This window comes from Urocampus carinirostris, chromosome 12 (genome assembly GCF_059441175.1).
Source record: "Urocampus carinirostris isolate Australia breed hairy pipefish chromosome 12, RoL_Ucar_1.0, whole genome shotgun sequence".
Taxonomy (NCBI): domain Eukaryota; kingdom Metazoa; phylum Chordata; class Actinopteri; order Syngnathiformes; family Syngnathidae; genus Urocampus; species Urocampus carinirostris.
Genome location: NC_142360.1, coordinates 13,029,785 through 13,051,900, shown reverse-complemented (window position 1 = coordinate 13,051,900; position 22,116 = coordinate 13,029,785). Strand labels below are relative to the sequence as shown.

General features: G+C 39.7%; 1 long non-coding RNA gene across 8 annotated transcripts in view; it reads left to right on the top strand.

Annotated features, from left to right (window-relative positions):
* LOC148354989 (uncharacterized) overlaps positions 1-5,848 on the top strand; it is a 218,357-nt gene extending 212,509 nt beyond the window's left edge. For all 8 annotated transcript variants that reach the window (XR_015852219.1, XR_015852226.1, XR_015852224.1 and 5 more), the window contains one exon: positions 5,267-5,848. This is a non-coding gene — a long non-coding RNA (uncharacterized LOC148354989). The remainder of the gene's footprint in view (positions 1-5,266) is intronic.
* The last annotated feature ends 16,268 nt before the right edge of the window (positions 5,849-22,116 follow it).

Sequence of the window (22,116 nt, the reverse complement as noted above, 5' to 3'; positions counted from 1 at the left end):
CTGGATTTTCCTTCGTATAGCGAGGTAAGCTTTTGCTTAAAAAAAACCTCATACATCAAAATTCCAAAAAGTGTTTGAATATAGAGGAACCACTGCCTTTGGTGCAGGCGGTGATGGACAGCATCGGCACTGCAGACGGCGTTGGAGGGGTTTGTGAACGGATGGAGGGGTTTGTGGGGTGCAGCAGAAACTTCCCATGCTGGCCTCCCAGTGTGGCTACGTAATGAGGGCAAGGGACACACAACCACACAAATATATGCGAGCACACACATTGGCGGCTGAGCATGGCCCCACGGCTGATTAGCGGCGCACAAAGGCCCCAAACAGAAGTAGCCGAGGACTCACAATGGGAACAGGGCCCCAGGGCGGGGCTTACTTCTGCCCTGTGGGAGGGGGTGAGGGAGGTTAAGGGGACCGGGGGGCCTGAGAGAGTGGGGGTCCTGTTGAGCCGGACAGGGGACCGAGTGGGGCACGGGGGGACTAGCGACGTAAGTGACAAATGTCGAAGGAGTTTGTTTTTTGTCCTGGCGAAGGGTGAGAGTGGTCTGGAAAATACGTATGAGATTTTGGCACATTTGGAAGCACAGTGAAGTGAAAAAGAAAATCTCATCCCGTGAAGAAAGTTCACATTCATGTAGCCGAACTAGTCCAACATTAGGGGCGGAGCTACAGTATGTGGTGGTCGTGACCCAGTGACGTGCAGTGAGGTTCGTGTCTGGTAGGATTTACGAATAAATTAACCCTTAATCTAATTTATCATTCGATTTGAAAAACTGGGTGGTTAGCCCACGGTGCGGAGGTCCAGGGTTCAATTCCAGAGTTCGCATGAGCTTGCGAGGGTTTCCTCCGGGCATTTCTCCCACATTCCAAAAACATGCATGCCAGGTTAATTGGCTGGTCCAAATTGTCTCGAGGTGTGAATGAGCGAGCGAATTGTATGTCCCTGTGTCCCCTGCGACTGGCTGGCAACCAGTTCAGGGTCTGCCCTGCCCATTGCCCGAAGACGGCTGGGATGGGTTCCAGCACCCCCGCGAACATACTGGAGGGATGAATTTGAAGAGTAAAAAAGCAATATATGAACTATATAAAGGAATACGTTGTTTACTGTCTTGCCTTAACTTATGAATGAGGTCGATGTGCTGTTCCTTCAGGATTAGTAATGCTTCATTGTATGAAATAAATTCCATGCAGGAAACGATTGCGGTTACTATGCAAATACGACCAATTCGATTGTTTGGGGCTGAAGTGTGCGCCTAATCAGAATCTTTGGACTCATTATCACCCTCTGCCTTGAGGAAAGAGAATTGCGTGCCTCACTCTGCATCTGATGACGCTCAGTACGGTAATACGTAACATACTACTCCTTTTGAATAAAAGCGCCAATAGATAGGTAATCCTTCCTTATGAGAAAAAAGTCCATGCAACGAGGAAAAAACTTAATGGCTTGACTCGCTTACTAATAAAATCACTATTTCTATTGTTCGGGGTTGAAGTGTGTGCGAATCAGAATCCTTCATCTCACTATTGCCCTCCGTCATGAGTCAAAGGAATTGTCTCATTCTGCAGATGCTCAGTAGAGAAATTTTAGTTACATACCAACATATTTTCTTAACTATAAGGTGCACCTGATTCTAAGGCGAACCATATAGTTAAGAAAATAATATTTAATTTCATCTGTGAGCTATTTATTTCATATACAAGGTGCACCGGGCTATAAGGGGCAGGAAACTAAAACGACACTAAGAGCCAGTGCTACATTAAAAAAACATCAGAAAATAATGCAGAAAATTAAATTAAAATTACATGAAATCTGGTTTTACAACTAAATTAACTAAATTTGTTCATAAATAGTTTCCAAATGAACAAGCATTTTATTGTATTATTAAGCATTTCTGAATGTATTTCCGGTGTAAGGTGCACCAGTAATAAGATGCACTTTTTCGTTTTAGGTGCGCTTTATAGTCTGGAAAATATGAACATCCTACTATTCATATTAATAATATCATATAAACATTCAGCAATTCCAAAAGTTGTAAAGTTAATTGATAAAACATTTACCACTGAATAAATATACATTTTTAATATGCACTTTTTCAATATTATATTTTAATAATGACAGGTGAGGCACAGGCTCGCCCGCCTCACCTGACTGCACGTCACAGCCGTGACCATCCTCCCCCTTCAATAATTCACAAGAGGAAAGCAAGATACATTTTTCAAATGAATCAAATATAGAAAATGGTTCTATTTTAATAAAATATTTTATTGGAAAAATAGTACCATGAAAGCTTTTTGAGTTTTTCCTTGCCCTCATGTTGGTTCCAGATCAGGGGATGATATAATAATAGTCTGGAAAAATAGTCTGTGTAATAACCAGTGCAGCCCTTTGAGACTCTTTGTGATTAAGGGCTATACAAATAAAAATGACTTTACTTGACTTCTCAAAGAGTAAATGAAAACAGTAATCCCTTGCTATAAGATTCTTCATTTATCTTGGTTTCACTACTTGTATTGGATTTGTACTGCCCATTGTGTTCTGCATTATCATTGGCCCGCAAGTTGACCACAAGTGTCAAAAAGGAGGTCCCCTGGCCGAATCAGGCCCGCCGAGGGTTTTAATCCAGGCTGCAAGACAACACTGAGAGAAGTGCAAGAGAAAAATGAGCTGCAATTTTAAAGATGTCCACTTGATGTCACTCAAGCCGGGCACTACTTGCAAAGCAACTGTAGTACTGTTTCTCTCTGTCTCTCTCTTTCTCTCTCTACCTATCGTTCCAACTCTTTTTCTTTCTTTTTCTCTTTTTTCTTTCTTTCTCATGTTTTTTCTCTTTCTTTCTTTTCTTTTTCATCTCTCTCTCTCTCTCTCTCTCTCTCTCTCTCTCTCTATCTCTATTTTCCACTCCCGTTCTTTCTCTCTCTCTTTCCCATGCTCAGTTTTTTACTCTTTCTCATGCTTACTCTTTTTTTCTCTTCCCTAATTCTTTTGATCTTTGTCCCTCTCTTTCTCTATTGCTTTCTCTCTGTTTTTCTGTTTCTTTTTCATCTTTCTTTTTCTATTTCTTCCTCCCTCTCTCTCTCTCTCTCTTTCTTTATCTTTCTTTCTTCTGCTCTCTCTCTCTCTTTCACTCTTCATCCCTTTCTCTGTTTCGCTTACCTTCTCTCTCTCTTACCTGCTTTCTTTGTCTCTCTATCTCTCCTTCTCTGTCTCCCTTGTTTTCTCTCTATCACTCTCTTTTCTTATCTCTCTCTCTTTCATTCTCTCTCTGTCTCCCTCCTCCCTTTAAACCTACTAGTCCGACCCCCACGGGGGTGGGGGTCAGACTAGTAGGTTTAAGGGGAGGAGAGAGACACTAGCAGGTGGCCCCCAGCTAAAATTAGTTTGACAGCCCTGGGCTAGACAGTCTCCTCACTTATTATTATATGACGTACAGTAGTTGTTTGGAAAAGAAGAAGAAGAAGAAAAAAAGGTATGCTGTAAAGTACTATTATTTGTTAAATAAATGAAGGATTGAACCTGTAAAAAGTGTTTTTTTTAATAATGGAGTATTTGTAATTGTAAAAAATACATAAAGGTTTCTACTCCTCAGATTTTTCCTTGTATAGGACATAACCCCAGTGATAAACAATAGATACTGTAGAGTCTACAGTGTAGACCATCAAAAATAAATAAATTCACCCTCGGCATTCTTGATATCTGGAAGTTTGTTGTGTAGCTAATGAGTACAAGTAATTTCACAGAGAAGCACGGCGTGATCTTACCAATTCATTTTTCTGTTCAGGTTCCCACCATCTTTTATTTTGCACAAGAAAAAAATACTACAGCCATCTGTGCCTGTCTTTCTTCTCCTTCCCTTTTTTTCCAAGTCACCATGGCAGGACAAACAAAAAGAACTTCAAGTGCTTCTGTGTAATTATTAGCACCAAATCGTTTTAACTCACGGCCGATTTTAGTTTCGTTTTATACGAATGTGAGCGGGAGCGACGGGAGGATGAGTGAGAGTCGATTAAGCAAGGGACTGGTTGAGCAATTCTAGCGCGATTTTTTTCCTTTTGGGTCTGCCGTCCTCTTTTTGCAATTACTTTCTGCTATTTTAATACACCCGTACTAATTGTCCACTGAAATAAGCCACGCTGTAATTGTATTAGATTACTTGTGGAGGGAATCCATCAGAAAGACACCAAGCCAAATAAATACCACCATCTAAAACGGGTAATTATTCTGGAAAAATATCAAATAAATAATGATGGGAAGTAAAATCCTCAAGCCCCTTAAAGGATACTGTGGATGGTTTAAATATTCTCAAATAAAGATATACAACTAATTCTGTTTGTGTATTTTAGGAATTTAATTTTATTTATTTGAAGACTCCAGGATTCGTTTTCACCGAAAAATAACTGAAGAATAAGGTGTGCAAAATGATTCAACCCCCCTTTCAACCAAGTGCATGGTAAAAATAGTGCAATGATATTAAGAAATATATCTTTGTATTGTTTTGTGTGCTCCTTAAGGGTGGGGAAGGCTCTGGGGAAGAAAGCTTGTGTCTTGATTACTGATGCGGGGCACCCGAGTTTGCTCCTTTGTCGCCAACTGCCTCGGATGCCGATTGGCTGCCTGTCACTTATTAAACCCCCCGTCTTCCTGTCACCGGTTGTCAGTCGGTCTGCGAACCTCAGCTCACGCAAGGCAATCCTTTTGACCCTGACTCTCTCCTGTCCTGATTCCTGTTTGATTTCCGGCGCCGACCCCTTTCCTGAACTGGACTAAGTTTTTGCTCCCCCGTCCCGGCCGTCAATCTGTTTTTCCCCACTCTCGACACTGCCTTCGCTTTCCACGGAAATACCACTTCCGCGTGTGTGTAACCTGCTCCCCACAATCAACGATCTACGGATCATGTATACTACCCTTTCCCTTCTTCCTAATAAAACTAAGAGAAATGCACGCAAGTGGATCTTGTCTTCGTTTTGGTCCCGACAGTTTGTTTGACATAGTTTTGAGGGACCTGCAGCGGCCACATGAGGGCAACAGGTCAATGCGGTGGTGTCCAGGATGGGAAGAGTCATTTGAAATGTTGAAGGCTCTGTTGCGGTATCGCAAGCCGGCAGTATCCGCTAGACTAGGCAGAGAGGAGCTGATGATGATTGTCATCAACATTAATATTTTTTTTTGCCTCCAAGAGTATACTATGCAAGTCTTTCATACAGAATTTCACCGAGAAACTAAGTGGGATAATATGCTAACTGGACTTTCTGTGGATCTTTTATGCAGGTGCTAGCCAAAGAGTTGCATCAGACCTGCGGGGAGCGCCGTGCCAGTCTACGCCAAAGCTGACATCATGGGGATCGACAAACAAGTAGAAGCAATCTAAGATCAAACAATTTGTGTGAAGAAAAATATAATTCAGAAAGTAGTTGTCCGGCATTTTCCACTTCCCCAACGAGGGAATTTTCACCTTCCTCAAGGAGGGGTTACCCAGAAAAAGTTGTCAATTTTATTTTGTGTTTTAATTGGGTTCTTTGACAAGTTCATTGTGATGAAAAAGCCTGGAATTATCTACAGCTGAAACTACGCTACGATCTGAAAGAGCTGAACTCCCATATGTATTATGTATCATAAATATGTTGTTTTTTAGATGTTTATCTTTTTTAAAATATTACTCATTTTAGTTCTTGCTTTCACTGAAAGGATAAGTCCTCTAATGTCGTTGTGCTGTTTGTTGTATCATTCATTATTCTCACCTTCCGTCAAGATCAGTACAGACCTTTCATTATCCATTTAAGGATAATATAGTTATTTCATAAATTGTTCACCATGTTGAAATTGTCTTAATAAAAAAGCTAATGTTGTAATAAAGAAGCACTTGTATTGTCAAATTGTATGTGATTTTAAAGTTATTTTGGTATTATTCAAAATGTATGCATGGACTTACTCCCTCATATCTTTCAGATTTAATTTCTCCTATGTTCCGGTCCAGAACTTTCGCTCTGAAAATGCTGGTCTACTAGTGATCCCAAGAGCCGAGAAGAGAACGACAGGTTTGAGAGTGTTCTCCATTCGGGCCCCGTTGTTGTGGAATGCTCTTTCCCCTGAGAATCGATCTGCAACCTCAGTGAAACGTGTAAATCTAGGCTTAAAACACACTTCTATTCTATAGCTTATGAATGCCCCATTGTTCACATTGACGATATCTGTGTATTATTTGCCCTCATGTAGGTTTTAGATCAAGGGATGGAGTAATAATAGCCTGTAGTTTGCAATAATCTGTGGTCTGTGCGGCCCTTTGGGACTCCTTGTGATTAAGGGCGTCACAAATAAACATGACTTGACTGAAACAATATTTTTTTAAGGGTTAAGCGGAACGTCTGTTTGTTTTAAGTTTAAGTGAAAAACATCTAAATTTAAAAATAAAAGTTTAGAGCTAAATCAACAAGCTAACCATGAAGCTAGCTATCAGGCTGGGAAAAATTCATTCGTTTTTAGAAATGAAAGCTCAATTCTTTAGGTTCAAGCTACTGGTTTATTTGTTTGTTTTTAAGTTAAAGAGAAAAACTATAAATCTAAAAAATTAAAGCTAAATTACCAAGCTTACCATTAAAATAGCTAGTGGGTTATCAAAATAGAGATACATTTACAGCTTGCTAGCTTTCATTTTTGCTTTTCAGTTTTGGAAATAAAACCTTACTTTTTTCCAGGTTAAGCTACAAGTCTTTTTGTCAAGTAGAAGGAAAAAAAAAATCTAAATCTAAAAAAAAAATCTAAATTAAAGCTATAACAACCCAATAGTAGGCAAGTTACTGGGTTAGCAACATCAAGCTACATTTATAAACTACTAGTTTACATTCATCTTGTAAAAATGGAACCCTTCTTTTTTCAGGTTAAGCTGGAGATCTGTTTGTTTCAAGCTGAAGCGGAAAAAAAAACCCTAATCTAAAACTAAATTTGAAGAAGATTCTACAAACTAATATATTAGCTAACTGTTGTAAAAACATTGACATTTGTCACTGCATTAAGCCAGAATTCTTTGTGTCTTCATTATTTATCATATCAGTATTTGGATCAAGTTAATCACTTGATAGTAATTAACACATTTTGTGATGATCTATGTTTTGAAATGTATATTTTGTTTTAGTTACAATTATATCAAGCAATCTAGTCATTACACAGTATCTCCATTGTTTCTAAGTGGTGTTCGGATATGCTTATGGGGGGAGGTCGACTCTTATCAAACCACTTTTAGGATTTATTTTGGTTTGAATAACTGCTGTGTAGCTGGTGTCTTGGTAATTTTCCACTAGCTTCTGTGTTCAGCCTTTTTGTTGTGTAAATAATGGTCATTCATTTTGATTGCACTTTTTCTCCAACTTGACGCAAAGCTAACCTGCTTGCCTGCAAATGTAACTTGATTTTGCTACCCAGCTAGCTAGCTACATGCTTAGCCAGGAATTACACACAAACATACGCTCTCACGCACACATTGAGAAGCTGCAGAACAGTAGCCTCCAGTTATTTGTCAGAACGGGTGTAAATGATCACATGACTGCGGTCATAACTCAAAGCTCCGCGAGCAACTGATGGAAGCCGACGATGCGCGTGCACGTGCAATTGTGTGCGCCTAATCGTTTTCTAATCTAAGTCACTCCCTGTCCCGTTTTGTGTCTCCCGGATCATCCTTCGACGCCTCCGGAGACGAAACCGATTCTGTTACTGTCATTTTACGCGGCTGGTTTCTACGTTGCATATTGACATACACACAATGCCCCATGCCCTATCACTACTCTCACACACCCCTGCTCTCGAGAGTTGGCAGAGTGTGTTTAACCTTATTGATCCGGTCTGGCCTATATTGACCCCAATGGCGCTAATCAATCACTGATATCAATGTTGACTGGGCGGGGATGAGTCGAGAGTGACGGATTGCGGCTAAATCAGTAACAGTTTTGATCAGTTTCAGAAAGAAAAGAAAGAATATCTAAAGACAAAAGAAACAGTCATGTTAACACAGTTTCAAGATGACTTGTATCAGTGACGTGGAGTCAGGGTAGGCAGGGTCGGCTGTGCCTCACCTGTCATCATGGAAATAGGTATCTTTTTCATTTAACTTTGAAACTTTTCATTTTGCATTATGAAAACTAATACAATTAACGTGTAACGTGATACTGGGCCGAGTGTCTACGGATGCAGAGTGAGGCACGCAAATCTCTTGCCTCATAGCAGAAGGCATTAATGAGACCAAGGATACTGATTTGGTGCACACCTCAGCCCTAAACAATAGAATTACAAACATAAAAAAAGCCATCCAGTCATTTTTTTCTCTTTTGATACACTTTTTTAATGGAGGATTACCTCGATGCTTTTATTCAAAAGGTGTAGTCAAGTCAAGTCAAGTCATTTTTATTTGTATAGCCCTTAATCACAATTAGTCTCTAAGGGCTTCACAAGGTATTACATATAAGAAGTTTAGGTTATTCGTATGCTATAGAGTAGAAGTGAGTTTTAAGCCTAGATTTAAACATTTTCACCGAGGTTGCAGATCGGATCTCAGGGGAAAGAGCATTCCACAACACCGGTGCCCGGATGGAGAACGCTCTCGAACCAGTGGAACACTTCTTGGCTCTTGGGATCACCAGGAGACCGGCGCTCTTGGAACGAAGGCTTCGGGCCGGGACATAGGGGGAAGTCAGATCTGAAAGATATGAGTGGGAAAGACCATGTATGATTTTGTATAGTAGTAGGAGAACCTTAAAATCGCATCTTAGGGTAACAGGGAGCCAATGCAGGTTAGCCAAAATTGGGGTGATGTGATCGTACTTTCTTGTCCTTGTTAAAAGCCTCGCTGCAGCATTTTGTACCAGCTGAAGACTCTTGAGTCTGGTCATCGGAAGACCGGAAAGTAGTGCATTACAGTAGTCGAGACGGGAGGTAACAAACGCGTGAATTATGATTTCCGCATCCGACTGAGAAAGTATAGGACGAATTTTAGCAATGTTACGGAGATGGAAGAGAGCGGTTCTAGTAATTTTCTTCACATGTGTTTGAAAGGACAGATCGGGGTCGAAAATGACACCTAAATTTTTAAGTGAGTCGCTCTGTGTGATGTGGCAATTGTCTATGTTCACAGCGGTTTTAGAGAACAAGTCACGGGACTTAGATGGACCAATAACTAACATTTCAGTCTTTTCAGAGTTGAGACGCAGGAAATTGAGTGACATCCACTCTTTTATCTCAGTTGAGTGTCATCTGCGTAGCAATGGAAACTGACATTATACTTCCGAATAATATCACCCAGTGGAAGCATATAAATGCTGAAGAGAAGGGGGCCAAGCACTGAACCCTGCGGAACACCACAAGTAACACTAAATGGCTCAGATGTCAATTTGCCATATTTAACACAGTGTGTCCTATCTGAGAGGTAGGATCTGAACCATAATAGGACGTCTACTAAGGACGAATCCATTTTTCCAACCGTTCTAGCAAGATATTATGGTCCACTGTGTCAAATGCAGCACTAAGGTCCAGCAGAGTAGTGCATAGACTTTACTAGTCAATATAGTGTTATGATGAGCGGGAGGAGGGATCCGAACATAATCACGTGAGTCAATCTGATAGTTTTAATGGGGTCAAGGGAAGTAAAAAAGGTGCTCTGCAGAGGGTGGAGGTGAGATAACGGCCAACAGAAACACAGTCAAAAAAAAATCAAGGGTGAATGAATACGAAAGTCTTACTAGAATGAAGTAGCACAGATGGGCACAAACATCAATGATCCAACGCGATAAACCTGTCTGTCCTGTCAAGTCAAGTCATTTTTATTTGTAAAGCCCTTAAACACAAATCACCCTTCTATGAAGGTGAGTAATGAGCGCCAAGTGTGCTTAATCAGTACATTAGTCCCCTGGATCTTCACAGGTGATACAATAGAAGTTTTTTTTTTAATCTATTTTAAAATGTATCTTTCTCTGCAGGTCAAATGGAGTTTATTTACTATATATTACTATACTTTATTAAATTTGACTGTGCCTCATCAGACACAAACCTCAGAGCACGTCACTGAATTGTACTCAAACACTGAGCACATTTCTACGTGACGTTGCATGTTATTATGAAAGGTGTCATCAAAAGTGTGTCATTGAGGTTGTGTGTTCCCGAGCACACACACTCACAGACAGCGTAATTGAAAACCTCCACCTTTCATAAGGCAAATTGCCCTACAGGCGTGCACGGCGCCGGCTCCATCACACCTCACTGGAACAAGCGAGAAATCATTTGACAGTTCGACTTCGGAGGTCAGCAGCAAGGCGAACATTGGCAGACCCTTTTCCAGCTCACCATGCATGCGAGTTTTTTAAATCAAACTTTGAACCCCTTTAAAAATGTAAAATAATATTTTTGGGGGACAGGGTCACGGATGATTACGACATCATCGACATCCTGTTTGAATCTATTTCAGTTTTTAATATCCCTTTTTTTTCTGTATTAAAAGGTGTATTATTCAAGATTTAAAGGGACAGCGTGCATTATTCGACCACTATATGTCACTGTTCAGTGACATGTAAAACAAGTGCTAAAAACCACAAGGAGATATACTACGGAAACTCGAAGTGACCAAACCCTCTAGGTGATGCTCATGTTATGTAAAAAAATAATAATTTTATTCATCTTTAAAACATGTGTTTTCATATGATAGTTCATTTTTTGTTTTTTTTTAATGACAGCATGACGACCAGAACGGAAGTAGGACCCAGATACGAAACGTTAGTCACAAGTTTATTGAAATATAGAGGAAAGGCAGCACCAGCGATTCGGTGCTCGCTGGACGCAAGAAGCAAGCCGCTCACGGGATCGGAGCGTGTTCCGAATGCAGAAGTGGATCTTCCAGAGCGGGAGATTGTAGCGTAGTTAGACGGAAAAACAGGTCGTTCTATGGACGGGAGATCAGAACCTGGTCGGGGTCAGAAAAACTGGTTGTTAGCAGGGACGGAAGATCAAAACGTGGTCGGGGTAAAAAAACAGGTTGTAGCAGGAGACAAACAGGGAAATCAGGAACGGACAAGTGGAAAACGGGACGGACGGGAGTCAGAGTCAAAAGAGCTTACCTTGTGAAAACAGAGGTTTGCTGACAAACTGACAACAGGCGAGTGAAATGACTGAGCTTAAGTAGGACGGGGAACCATCCAATACCCATCGAATTTTGATAATCAACAAACTCAATGAGTGGGTATTAAACAAATATTTCATACGGTTTCATTCTTGATTTTTTTTCAAACATTTAAAGGATTTTGACCAGATGCTAAATTTGTTAAAATTAGTAAAGAACATAGCCTTGAATGCATCATTTTCTTTTCTGCCCAAAATTGAGCAATAATAAGCCTTAGCCTTGGCTTCCCTCCTCATTCCTGATTTTTTTTCCGTTTCCTGTCATTTAAAAAAACAAACTAAAAACTTCTTGCACTGAAGTGCAACCCATAGGCTTTCTGTTCTCTCCCTGTGCACCAGAGGCTCAATAAAGTCACGTAATCTGAAGATCACGTCTTCGACTCATTCTCGGTCCTAGCAAGGGTGCCAAACATACTCAGGTGGGCATGCTGCAATTCCTTAAATGTAGCCTTGTCCTTGACTAGCAAATGAACTAAGGAAATATGTGTTTTTTTTTGGGCACTTGCGGGATTAATTATATTTTGAGTATGGAGATCAAAAGGAATTAGCAGATTAAGGAACACCCGTGAGATTTTGTCCGTGTCCTGTCACTAAACGGTAGCGGTAAAGAAAAGAAGATGGGCTCTGACAGCATTCACTCTCAGATCAAGGAGGTCGAACACAAAAATAGTTATTATCTCATTTCTTCCACAAACACGTCAATCCAGTAACTCAATTTCTCGCACTTTATTCTAAACTGAAAAATATGGCATATTTTGCGCCAGAAAACAATGTCTTTTATAACCGATATTTTGATGAAAACGATGTCTTTTAAGGTAAAAATCCATTTGGACAGAAATTTGAGAGTGAGGTTTTTAACAGTGACTGTGGATTCAAAATGAGATTTTAAAACTTGTTCTTGTGAGGATTGTCATGCCCTGAGAGGACTGTTGCCTTAATTGCCTCCTTATTCTTAATAATAGTCATCACAACTTACCCATTATTTATTGACTACTGCAAACTCTGTAGTTTATCATGGTTTTGCTTCCACTTTCAGCATCACTGCAAGACTTGGGAACATTAGCACATTGACATTTTTTTTCATTAGGAGATCTTGAGGCACACCGTTGGTTGAAAGTGTTTAAAAATAAATTCATGGCGCAGTAATTAATGTTTTTTTTTCCAATCTTAAATTATCACGATTTTTATTTAAGATTCTTTTGCTAGTATAAATTGTTCTTATAATTTGTAGTGACCATGGCCAGGACATGATGCAGATTCATCTCATCTCATCAGCCGTACCGCTTATCCTCATTAGGGTCGCGGGGGGGCTGGAGCCCATCCCAGCCATCTCCGGGCAGTGGGCAGGGGACACCCTGAACTGTTTGCCAGCCAGTCGCAGGGCACACAGGGACAGACAACTCATTCGCTCATTCACACCTAGGGACAATTTGGACCGGCCAATTCACCTGAAATGCATGTTTTTGGAATGTGGGAGGAAACCGGAGTGCCCGGAGGAAACCCACGCAAGCACGGGGAGAACATACAAACTCCGCACAGGAAGTCTGGAGCTGGATTTGAACCCACGACAGGTTCCCATGACATGAACTGTGCCGCACAAGCGCTAACCACTGCGCCGCCGTGCTGCTATGATGCAGATTATTTTTGTTAATAAGTATGGTGTAATTTTGCATTTTACTCGTTTTACTCTATTTATATATGGTTTTTCTCAAACAGTAACAAACATAATGAGTAAGAACTATCCACCATTGGGAAATAAAAACCTCTTACTAAGTTGGAAATGCTTTATATCTGTTAGTGGAACATTTTTTGACTATGTTCTACATTTTGCCTAAAATTTAAAACAAAACATAAAACCAAAAATGAGCAAATTGATTTGCAATATTAGTATTCATTTTATTTTATTATTATTTGAATATGTTTAAAGTGAAATCATTGAACAAAATAACTTATTTAAGATATTCCCCCTAAACATCCTTATGGGCAAATAATTAGTACAAACGCTGAAACATGTACAAACGAGACGATCGTTCGTAAGTTAAATTTGTTTCTTAGTTTCTTCAGTGCTATATTTTCTATGTTTAAGGTTTGTATAAGTATGTTTAAGGCTTGTATAAGTCAAGTCAAGTCATGTTTATTTGTACAGCCCTTTATCACATTAAGTCTCAAAGGGCTGCACCTGTATTGTTTTGTACTAAAAAATAATATGCTCTATGAAGATGATCAAGTTGAGTTTAACTTACTTTTGGAAGATGCGCTTCAAAAGGTCCTCCTCCGTGGTAGAAAGTGGCCAAAAAAGAGCGATCCAACCATTTTCCAACCACATCAAGTTTTCTTATTCCACTTCCATTTCAAAAGATAAGATGGGAAAAAAAGTAGCGGCTTACAGTCTGGAATTTACGGTAGATTACAAATATTAACGTAATGTATCATCGACTCACAAAGTCTTTAATTATGCACTACGACTGCAGAGTTTGAATTTTGCTGGTTTTTGGACATGCAAAATAATTTGTCGTTATAGTAGGGAAAATGCTGGCGCAAGGGTGCCAAAAAACACATTTTTCTACACTGCAAATGCAGATATGTTAGAAAAATGATTTCGATATAAAGTATTCAAACATTTCAAGACTTCCTGGATAAAGGTCAATTGTGTTACATTTGACACACAATTTAGCGACTTATTTTGGATAACATCAAATAACTTTGGTCGATGACTCACAAGGGCATTCCCCCTGAGAAGACACGCAACTGTTTGAGATGTGACTCACATTTAGACGCACAATGTTGAAAGTTCCGCGCTGTTGCGACATACAACTTCATCCTCCCATGATTCTTTTCCCACCCTCACCTACTTTGAACCAACCTCACACCTTTCACTCCTTACACTTGACTTCATTAACAAACACAGAAATTTTCCATTATTGCCTGTTAAGACATCACTATTAAAAGTATGCTACTTTAATATATTTAATATATATTTGATCATATTTCTCATTTCAGTAACAAAACTGAAAAATCAGCCACAGAAAGATAAAATGAGCATTTGAAAATAAACTTTCTTTCGAGACCAAGCCCATTGACACACGGCAAAAATATGCCGGCCAGCCAAGTGCAAACAGAGGCATCAAAGCTGTATTCTGGTATGACAACTTCATCTGTCACTTTTGACACTCAGCATTTATCTTTTGAAAATGAAAAATATTATGTGCTCCAAACTTGGTACATTTTTAATGTAAAAAAAAAAAAAATATATATATATATATATATATATATACATATATATATATATATATATATATATATATATATATATATATATATATATATATATATATATATATATATATATATATATATGATTGTTACAGGATCTAGCTTTGAAATTATGACATTTTTCGCATGATCCCGGATGGCTGTACACTCTTGGCGTGGCTCTTACATAAAGACTGACAACATCAGTCAGTTTTTTGTTCTCCGCAAACAAAACACGTCTACAAGTCATATTCTTGGACTGATAGGACAACTTACATCTTCATTGTAGACACAGAAACCTAACTTTTAAAGAATTATTGGAGAAACAATTGTAAATTTTAACAGAGGCAGCCCGACCATTGGGAATGTTGGCTTGATTGTTTTTGATGATTTCCTTTGTTTGAAGCTGACAAATACGATTTAGTGCATGTTGTGCAACATTGAATGTCAGAGGAAAGAAGTCACAACTCACAACTCACTCACTGAATCGTCAAAGTCATTGTTCATATACACACAAATTTGCTATTTATGTGTATGCATACAATACAAATCTAAATAACACATATAGAGCTCTTTAATCTCTGAAAATAAGTTCACGTTGAGGCGTAGTAAATAAAAACCAAAAATCCAAATATTGGAATCGGATGAAATACAATGTTTGCAATGTGATTAATAATCAGGTAGGTCTTAAATATCTTCTTGGGACTAAACCGTAATTCTACAACATCATTGTACATTTAAGTTCAGTATGAAATATGGAAAGTCACCAAAAACTATTGAAAGGAGATAGTAAGTCACACCATATTAAATAGAATTATTTTCATTGTTATGGAAATATTAACATTCATGAGTAGGTATTGGTATTGGAATAAGATAATGAATGGTAAGTTCCAGTTCCAATTATGAAAACAAATAGATAAGCCTACATTATCTTTTTCTCTCGTGAATTGCTGAGGTAGCAAATTTGAGACTGCAAAAGTAGTTACAATAAATAAGTCTGTCATGATTTGCCCATTGCTCTCACCTGCGCTCACTCGTTTAGTCCCAGCTACTGCTCGTTTCCTGATTGGTTCCCTTCCTATTTAAACACATCTTTCTCATTCACTCCTTGTCAGTCCGTCTGCGAACCTCAGTGCATGAAAGGCAAGCAATTTTGACTCTGGCTTCCAGTTTGACTCCGACCTGTTACCTGTATTGATCCTGATCCAAGCTCAGACTCCTGTCCCAGCTACCCGTATCCTGATTCTTTTTTTTGTATCGATCCCCGATCCAAGCTCCGTTCTCCGGGCCCGGCTCCCCGTATCATGATTCTGTTTCCTGTATCGATCCCCGATCCAAGCTCCATTCTCCTGTCCTAGCTACCCGTATCTTGATTGTGTTTCCTGTATTGAACCCCAATCCCTGACTTCCCACTCGTCTCAGCTATCCATCTTGTTCCGATGTCGACCACGCTCCGTCTCCCGTCCCAGCTGCCTGACTTGTTCCGATCCTCCATTTGTTACGCATTTGAGTCTACTGCCTGTTCTGGTTCTGACAAAATCAAGATTTTTTTTCACCTGAGTGCGAAACTAATGTGGCCGGCCACTCAAAAGGTTTTGCCCACGCTCATGTATCTTGGCTCATTTTTTCAATGAATCTCCTTTTTTCAATGAATCTCCTTTTTTACCACTTTCAAGCGCTAAATATTAAACAGTAAAAATATACTTTGAAAATTATAGTATGTATGCAGTGCTCATTAACAGCCTTTGTTTCCCAAAAAATATTCAGACTGACATGTTTGTTCCGCACGTATTTATTTTCAGTTGCATGTTTCACGCAAGAGAATCCGATCTGCCGAATGCTCTTTCCTTTCACGCACAAACAAACAAGGAGTGAGCGTCGAGGGAGAAAGCGGACACACCTGAGAACCTGCATGCTCTGTTTGAGGAGGGAGGCCTGTTGTTACCTGCCTGCAGGCTAGCTTCACGCGCACGCGCGTCCACATGCACGCTAGCGACAAGGACACACGCGGCTAAACAAACCAACCACCCGAGTTGTGCACGCTGCCTTGTGCAAGTGTGTGTGTGCGTGGACAGGCAGACCCTCCATCAGCATCCTGTCACACACAAGATGTTTATCCAATTTGTCAAGATAATCTTTCCTCAAACTGGCTGCCAAGTAGCCTGCCTACGCACTCACACGTGCACACGCACACAAAAGCCACACACCTGGGGGAAGGTTCACCGATATCCACTGCCGGGCTTTAAACAGAGGACCTCTCTTCCGGCTTTCCGACAATTAACACCGAATTTAGTTTGTTTCAGGTTGTGTTTTCGAACACAATCTAGGTTCACGGTGCAGTAACCTCGAACTGAACTTTTTTTGCACATTCTTGAATTCCAAGGTGACCGGGGTACTGATGTTTTCAAGACTAAAGTCTCCTATCCAGGATTAAAGCTAATGTTGTCAGTTTTCCCGGTGTAAAAATGGCGCTGTGATTTGCATAAATAAGCAATAAACACGCCGGCAACATGTGAACACGAAGACACCAACGCATAATTGCAGCTAAGCTCCGTATGACACACTCGTACACTTACCCTTCACACACACGCACGGCAAAAATCCTGAAATGAAGCAAAGCTGATGATTTTCTAATGAATAGTTTCATTGGCCACGCTCCGGATTAGTGTAAAGGGATTCCCGAAGAATATTTACGTGCTTTTAATGATTTCACAACTTTATATTTAGAGCCGCGCCTTATCGAAAGCTATCATCGCTCGGCTTGGAAAACAAACCTCGAATGCGGGCGGGTGAGCTTGTCACCTCTGACACGAGCTCCATGAAGTTAACCGGCGAAAGTGTCGGGGATGAAAGTCAAAAACTTGTCCTTTGCCGAACGTATTAACAGGCTCGCTTACAAGGAGTGAACTTTCAAACGAGAGAAGCCGCATGTTGGCTAACTCGCTTAAATCACGTGATCCTCTGTTTCCAGGACAATAAAGGGCAAAACATGTTCTTTGGTTTTGACCAGTGATTCCCAACTGGTCTGACTTCATGACCCACCATCCAACCCTAATGACTATCCGGGATTAAGGGATCCCAGTTCGAATCCCGGCTTGTCCATGTTACATGCCGAAGTGTCCTTGGGTAAGACACTGAAACCCCAATACCCCCAATAAGCAGGTTAGCGCCTTACATGGCTGCACAGGTCACGGCCGCTATTGGGAAATGTGAAGCACAATGTAAAGCGCTTTGGGAAGTCATTGACTTGAAAAGCGCTATATAAATGCAGATCATTTCATTTCATTTAATTCTAAAATGTATTAAATGAAAGCCAAATAAGAGCAGAGGTAGTAGAAAATATATTTACATTATTTAAAAAAAATGGCCAGCAAAACAAAACAAACTTAAAGTAATAAGTCAATATTTAGTTAGATGCTTTTTAATGGCATCCAAAATCCCTTAAATTAGATACGATAGAAAAGTGGTTTGGATCTGGGAGCTGTTCTGCTGTCCACCAAAAAGTGAACTGCATTTGTGTGACTGTGATCCATTGTCCCCTGCAGCGTATAGCTGAGAGCGGAGGGCTGTGAAGGAAATTTGTGTCCTGTGTGGCAGCTCTTTTTTTCACCGTCCTTTCCACCTGTAAAAAAACATCAACCATGTGGCCGTGATCCATTGTCTCTGACCGACTATTGCTGGAAGCGGTAGCCGGCAGAGGGCATGTTACAATGGGAGGAGGGTGTGTACCTGGTGGATTTTCAGATATTGTTGGGGTTCTGGTCTCCATTAACCATAATAAACAGATGACAGTATGTGGGTTTTGCCATGCTCAACAACATAAAACTTCACTGGTCTTTATCTGTGGTGTGAAATAGCAGGTGTCAAATCACATTTGCAAGGCATTATTACCCTCTATATTGAGGAGTGTAATTGACCCTCAGTTATTTTTGTTTTCTTAGCGCACAACCCACTGAAAACAGGCCACTTTTGGATCTCGGACAACAAATAGAGAAACACTGGTTTAGACCAGTGACTCCCAATGTTAGGCAAAATATTTAATGTTTTTTATTCTATTTTTAAGACAATAAAAACGTATAATTTTTTATTTTTCAGTGTTATAAAAAAGGGGGAGGAAGGTAATAATTTATTCAATTTTTTTAATGGACACCTGCAAAGAAGTTGGCTGCGGATGTCAGGGCCACTATTCCGACTATTATTATTGTGCAGAGTTGTTTGTTATTTTGACTATCATGCAATTTTTATCCCAGAGTCACTATTAGCCAGTCATGATTTTGTCCTTTGGTTTCCACACCTCTAGGGCTAAACTGCTTTTCAAAACCTAGGAGAGTTACTAAAAAGAAAGGGATCTGGAGGACCTTTTATAACAGGTTGGACCTTTTTATGTAAAGCTTGGATACAATCCTCTCCTATTCTCCTTGCAAGTTTAAATTCCACTGACGTCTTCTCTCCTTATTTTAACTGTCTACTATAACTACAAACTTATCATCCAACCTTTTACTATACAACGGGCCAGTTTAATGTTTGACAATATGTTCAGAGCCTGGCCCAGGTGCTGCAGTCAACATGTTTGTACTTTTTCTAAAATTATAAAAACTATAATAACATCAATGATAACATTAACATTAGTAATAATAACTTTCATAATAACAATAATGATTATATTAATGAGCATAAATCCAATAATTATCTATATGGTTGTTGTTACGTTGTGACAGGGGCAACTCCACGTCAACTCACTAGAGTCACTGGAACAATGCAATTTTCAGTTTTTGGGGGATTTTTTTAATGATTGCTGCTGGTCGGAAAATACTTTCAAGAGGGAATCAATTCCAAAGTTTATTTATAGGGGTGGTCCGGTGGCACAGTGGGAAAACAGAAAAATACAATGAACGGTTGTGTTTTATTCATTAAGACAGGTAGCTAATCAACAGTATTGAGAACACCAGAGGCAAAAATCGTTATCCAAGAAGCAGGCGAGGCTTCGGTGTTCCAGTAAACCCAAATAGCAAAGGTGACAGTCCAAAAGTTTATCAGGCAGCACTCGTGACCCAGATGGGCAGGCAGGAATCCAGTACACTAGATGAACAAGGGTGTTTGGGACGTGACAAAGAACTTAACGAACCAGCAAGGAACCAAGGGGATAGGGTACTAATCAAGGGAAGAGTACCAGTTGTGCCACAAATAAACTGTGGGAAATCAAGAAAGGTGAATAAATCTGTGAAGAGAATATTTGAACCGAGAAGTGAGTTGTAAGGTTGTGAGATATAGGAGAGAGGAGAGAGAGAGAGAGAGAGAGAGAGAGAGAAATCTACAGGAAAAACTGACGGAGATAGAGGAACCTAAGTGCAGGATCATGATCTAATTTTTTTCACAAATAAATCAAATCAAATACTGTCTTTTTCCCAATACATTTCCGAGAAAACTTAATTGTAAGGGCCTTTAAGGATTTCGTTTTTAATCTTGTAGGGGTTATTTTAGGTTCAAGGATTTAGGGGTGCTGAGCAACCAGTGTCTGGCTAGTTAAAACTCAAATAATAATAAATAATGAACACAAGCTGTTTTATTACAAAAAAAAATAATATACATGATGATTTGGTAGATTGTTGTGATACTGAATATATATATATATATATATATATATATATATATATATATATTATTTATATATATATATATATATATATATATATATATATTCAGTATCACAACAATCTACCAATGACGTTATGACGTTATGATTTGGTAGATTGTTGTGATACTGAATATATATATATATATATATATATATATATATATATATATATATATATATATATATATATATATATATATATATATATATATATATATATATATTATTTATATATATATATATATATATATATATATTCAGTATCACAACAATCTACCAAATCATAACGTCATAACCGTCTGGTTACACCCATGGTTTTGAGTATTAAAAAAGACCGGGCCAATCAATTGGCTGTTCATTCCGTATGGACAGCACGGACAGGTGCACAGAAGTTCGATTTCAAACATTCACAAATGTAGATCGCACGTCTGTAAAATCCACGAGGTCTCACTGGGAAACCCCCCCTGAGTTGTAGTCACATGTTTTTGCTTTCATGAGCGGACCTCCTCGCCTGCCAGATTGGCATGATGTTTTCGCCCACCTACGCTGTTCAAAAACGAAGATCGGGCGGAACTCCCTTTGGTGTTATCAGAAGGCAAAAAAGCATCCCCGTACATCAGTGATGCCGCTTTTCTTATCTGCTCCTGCGTGAGCATTCCAGTCAAAGGCAAACATTTGACCTGGTGGCAGCGTAAGGCTGAAGACAAGTCGGGGCCCGCTTATTCCACCTTACCCTCTTTCCCCCACCACCACCACAACCGTGGACATGGAAGGCCTACTTTTTTCCACACACCAGAAAACAGACATGTCCTTTAAGAGGCCAGCTTATCTTTATCTGTCTTTTGCTGTTTTGATGAATGTTCGGATGTTTTTCCGCAGAAGCCATTGAGGTGAGTAGCCCACACACACGCACCCAGTGACATAGCAGAGACCAAGGGACAGGTTGGGCCAGTTTTGTTTTTTCTCCCCATGACTCTCTGACTAAATATGAGCCGTTTGCTTTGGAGCAGCTTGTGCCATCACCGCCCACTTCAGGCTGGACCTGTTGGGAGTCCCAAGTTTCCAGAAAAAGCTGCTCTCCTTTTATTTGGGGCAGTGGCGTGCAGTGAGGTTTGTATCTGGTGAGGCTCAGTCAGATTAAAAGATAAATGAACTCACATTTTAGTCATTAATCATTATTTGGTTGGCACAGCAATACATAAACTGTAGCATAGAAAGAAAACCATTTATTGTCTTACCGTAACTTATAAATGAAGTCCATGCGCCGGTTCTTTTGAATAAAAGCATCCATTATGAAAAAAAGACAATGCAACAAAAAAAAAATGACGAAACCGTTTGACTTGCAGTTAGTTTTTTAATACTATATTATTGATGGGGCTCAGGTATGCGTGGCCCAGCCCTGACAACTTAAATTGATTGGGGGACGAATCCCGAAAAAACCCCCAACATAATTTGCATATTCTATTTGTGAAGACAAGGGGAGAGGACGGAGGAGGAAAGTCTGACTTTGGCCGCCGAGTGCTCGCACCACACATAGGTATGCGTGCTTCGGCGCATGCGTGCGATAACGGGCTTTCCGGCACTGTCGGACAAAGAAAAGAAACAACAGAATACATGATGAGTGTCTGGCATGTAACGACAGCCACAGGGTCATGACGTCACGGCCGAAAAGTGTGCGTTTTCCAAAGAGTGTGGTGATAACAATGCTTTCTGTGAATAAACGACTGTGAGCAGAGAGCCTGTGTCCAAGTGCCTTATTGAACAGAACTTGATGCAGAGGTGGGTAGAGTAGCCAAACATTTCACACAAGTAAAAGTACTGTTACTTTAGGATAATATTACACAAGTAGAAGTAAACGTAGTCATTCAAATACTTACTTGAGTTAAAGTAAAAAAGTACTTTACTCTAAATTAGTCAAGTAGAGAGTAACTGTAGCAACGTCGCATTTATCGATTTTTTTAAAACAGCCAATCAGATCATCAATTGATCAAAGTCCATCCAATCAACAAAAACTTGTTTGGATTTTAAAAGTAGATTAAAAATATCAACGTAAATTCAAGGGTTTTAATAAACAATAAGA